Genomic DNA, 4,168 nt, shown 5'->3' with positions numbered 1-4,168 from the left:
TGATTTATTGACCTGCAACTTCAGAACTGATGAAAGTTGAGCCTGTGCTTTGTGTTCTGGAAGTCCTAAATCTTTTGCAAATGGCTTTCTGAGTTGAGGTTCTCAACTGTTGAACAGAGGACCTCCTCTCTGATCACTGTGAGCCACTGTAGGCAAAACTGGGTAGACTGACATACAGTGGTTATAGGTAACAGACCCAGGAAACTTCTCTGGAGCAGCAACAAGGGTGTAGCCGTTGTCACCTGGCCCATCCTGAGATCTCTGGGCAGGTAATGTTCTTGTAATGTAATGATCCTCATAGTAAAATTCTCCATTCTAACTGCTATTATTAGCTTTGGAGGGAAATGTATGGGGGAAAAATACAACCCAGATTGCTCTAGACCAGTGTTTCTCAACCTCAGCAATTTTAAGCTGCGTGGACTTCAACTCCCAGAATTCCCTGGCTGGCTGGGGAATTCTGGGAGTTGGAGTCCACACAGCTTAAAGTTGCTGAGGTTGAGAAACACCACTCTAGGCATCTCTTGCACACATTAGAAGACATTCTCTACTCTGGAATCCCTGTATTTCTAGAGAAAATCCAGACAATATTCTGCAGCTACTTCTTCCCAACCCTCAGCTGTGGATCCAGCCCCTGTTCCCATGGGGTTGGAATAATGTGATGGCATGATCCTTAATTCCAGCAAATTAAGCAATCCCAAATTTGGCCCACCAGGTCTTCCAGCGATGGGACCACAGGACCGTTTTGTATCGCCTTCCTTCCAAACAAACCTGTTTAATAAGCAGCAACACTCCCAATTTTCTCGTTAGGTGAGCAAATTCCTGTAATAGAGCTTCCTTGCCAAACAGAACTAATTTGACCAGGCCAGCCTGGTCTGGATGACTTGCCAGCTAACTCGAACAATCGGGTCATTGTGCTGGACTTGTGACATGTCTTAACACTTTATTTCATTTTTTATACTTGACCACCCTCCCTCTAAAACAGTGTTTCTCAACCTCAGGAACTTTAAGAGGGGTGGACTTCAACTCCCAGAATTCCTCAGCCAGTGTGCTGGCTGGGGAATTCTGGGAGTTGAAGTCCACCCCTCTTAAAATTGCTGTGGTTGAGAAACATGGCTCTAAAGCTTTCTGAGCAGCAGTTAAGGGGCCCTTTCTTGCTTTTATTCTCACAGACTGGCAAGGTAGATTCTTGGTTCCAAGTAGGGTCATCCTTACCCCTGGACAGAATCCTGCAGGTGCCGGAACAAGAATCAGGCTGAGCAACCCTCAGCCATCCTCCTATGCCCCAACACCATTCTTTGCTATGCTGTCTGGTTTGTTCTGAGCTTCCTAACCTAGTCTGTTGTCTTGAGAAGCCATAACAGATGGCGTTCCAGTGCTGCGATCGAAGCTATGCTGAACCGGTCACTGTCACATTTCCAGGAGCATTAACTCCCATCTCGTTTCAGCCAATACGCTTCTTTTTAGACTAAAACTCAGCAGGCAAGCCTTAGTTTTGTCCAGCACCTCGCATTTGAAAAAAAGGTGTTGGGAAAAAGAGTGCTAATCCAGGTTCAGTCAGGGACTGTGATGATCAAAAAGGTCTTTGAATTCCAGTCCCTGACCTAGTTCGGACGCAAGGGCTAATATTCTGTATGGTGCAATTTTGAGAAGGCAGGAAGAGAATTGCTGCCCGTTCAACCAAGAGTACAAATCCCCGGGGTCGACATATGAAAAATATTTCCACTCAGGCTGGCATGGAGATGTATGTTTGGAAGCTGGAAATGTCAGATGTTCTTAAGAGTCTTTTCTAAGCATTTGCAGATATAATTGAAAGCTGGGCCAGGCACATTCTGTGAGAATGTAATGCAAGTGGGTTCTCTAGAGCAGTGTTTCTCAACCTTGGCAACTTTAAGATGGGTGGACTTCAACTCCCAGAATTCCCCAGCCAGCCCCTTGGCAACTTTAAGATGGGTGGACGTCAGCTCCCAGAATTCCCCAGCCAGCCAGGCTGGCTGGGGAATTCTGGGAGTTGAAGTCCACCCATCTTAAAGTTGCCAAGGTTGAGAAACACTGCTCTAGAGTGAAGTGAGTTTAGGGTTGTTTTCCTCTGCAGACAAAATGTTGGGCAACATATGATGGGAAAGATGTATCAATGCACATTAAGCATGCACAGTTATACACATTGGTCCTCTGGATTTCTAACATTCATGAACCAGGAGGAGTCTGGGACCCCCTTTTCAGAATAAAGCATTTTATTAAAAGGCATACACTTTCGTGAGCTGAAATGCCTCACTCCAAAAAGGGGGTCCCAGACTCCTCCTGATGTTTGGTACCGTACACTAGAAGGGCTCTTCTGCAATAACTTTCAAGGTGTCATTCAAAAGGGGGCTGTTGATAGCAAGAGGCCCTCTTGCTATCAAAAGGTGGGATAAAACACAAAATTAGAGCATCCATGCTTAGGGGTCTTTAGGCTGAACTCTGAAAAGGTACATGGACTGGAGGATGCCAAAGCTTGGAAATCCCATCATTCAGAGGGCTCTTCCCCGCAATCCCCTAACTGTGGATTGGAGATGTCTTAGCAGTTGGGATTAGAAGAAGGGAATGGAAGTCATCATCTTCAGTTCATCCTGAAGTTCAGCGGGAATGACCTCGGGAGATGGCAGGAAGAGCTGCAGCCTAGACAAGAGGCAGATAAGAGGCAGCTGAGCCCTCAGCAGGAATGGGTATGGCAAACATCTCAAAAGGGACCCTCCCTAGTTTCTTGGACTGTAAAGGCAAGGGGGGAGAGATATACTTTCAGATTTGCAAGTTTCTGTTCATGTAACCTTACAATCAATTAGAATTAGCTGATCTGGTTGTGTTTCCTGTCCGGTCTACCTGGTAAGGCTGACAGCAGCCTTTTTGCCAGCTTCTATGAAGTTATTCCATGGAACCACGGAACGGTCAGAGGAAGGAAAGGGGGTGAAATACTCCTTTAGCTGGGACTCTCCCTCCCCAAGGATAAGCTGCCCCGCTCTAGTCCTGATGGGACAGGCACAACAGTGCCTGATCATCAGGGATAGGCAAGTGCAATTTTTGACACAAGTCCAATGGTGCTGTGGTGTCTGCTATTAGTCCTCTGATCCCACAGTTATTGTTCCATGGGATTGGAGAACTAGCCCCTAAGGGGCCATTTTCCCCTGCTTGATACTCCCACCCTTCTACTGCTAGAAGTGGGGGGAGGAGGAGGAGGGGAACAGGTCTTTTGGGGCCCAGATCTCCTGGCCCCCAAAGGACCTGCCTCCCACCACAGAGGGGGGATTTAGGCCACTATGGGAGAAGAGAAAGTGCATGGGAGCATCTCTTCAGCTGCCACTCCTGTGTGGTGAAGTGGAATCCGACTGGATCTTTGGGTATGGGAAGAACTGGTGCTAAAAAGATCTGCTCCCCTCCTTCTCTCCCCTTCTCCTCCTCTTGCCAGGGCCAGCAGGAGAAGACAGCGGGGAAAAGCAAGAGAGAATGGCTCCTTTGCTTCCAGCACTCTGTTCCCATGAAGCAATCACTCCACGCAATGAGAGAAACAGCCCAAAGGGTCTTCTGCTGCCTGTAACTAGCCCATAGAAGGCACCCCCCAGCTGCTTCTCTCCTCCTCCCCTCTCAGGTGAACAGAGCCCCTCGGCTGCTTCAGAACACAGCCTGGATGTGGGATTGCACAGTTTTACACATACGTGCCTTTCTGACAGCTCCCAAAGAGCAGCACTTGAAGGCGGTTGGGCAGAACAGTCCAGCGAGAGAGTTGTGCTGGTTTCATTTCACTCACCTGAAAGAAGAGATGGCCTATGCGTGCCTCCAAATCTCATTTTTCGCAGCTTCTGCGTTGCAAAGACTGTCAGTCACCTACTGAAACTTCAGGGCACAACGTCCCACCCTTGGTGGCAGGAAAGACATGGAAACAGCCGTTTAAGTTAGTGAAACAGACAAATGAGGAAAACCCTGCCACCCCAGTTAAAGAAAAGGGGGGGAAGCCCCCCACTTATCCCCCAAATACAAAAGGCAGACAGCCCCAGTCGGACCTTTCAAAGAGGCACAGCGGTGCTGGGACACCCCCTTTTTCCATCCACCAAGAAGCACAGAACAGTGCATCTTTCTTTCTTTCTTTCTTTCTTTCTTTCTTTCTTTCTTTCTTTCTTTCTTTCTTTCTTTCTTTCTT

At 47.8% G+C, this 4,168-nt stretch overlaps 1 long non-coding RNA gene across 1 annotated transcript; it reads right to left on the bottom strand.

The window, feature by feature from the left end:
* Positions 1 to 1,112: 1,112 nt before the first annotated feature.
* LOC112541735 (uncharacterized) lies at positions 1,113 to 4,168 on the bottom strand. The gene is made up of 3 exons (XR_003085700.2): positions 4,032 to 4,168; positions 3,779 to 3,886; positions 1,113 to 2,655 (listed from the first exon to the last, which is right to left on the bottom strand). It is a non-coding gene; the product is annotated as an uncharacterized LOC112541735 (long non-coding RNA).

This window comes from Python bivittatus, unplaced genomic scaffold (assembly GCF_059951505.1).
Source record: "Python bivittatus isolate LINGU-HERP-01145 unplaced genomic scaffold, Pbiv_v1 ctg000980_np1212, whole genome shotgun sequence".
Lineage (NCBI taxonomy): Eukaryota > Metazoa > Chordata > Lepidosauria > Squamata > Pythonidae > Python > Python bivittatus.
The sequence above is the reverse complement of the archived record's forward strand: the minus strand, read 5'-3'. Positions and strand labels throughout refer to the sequence as shown.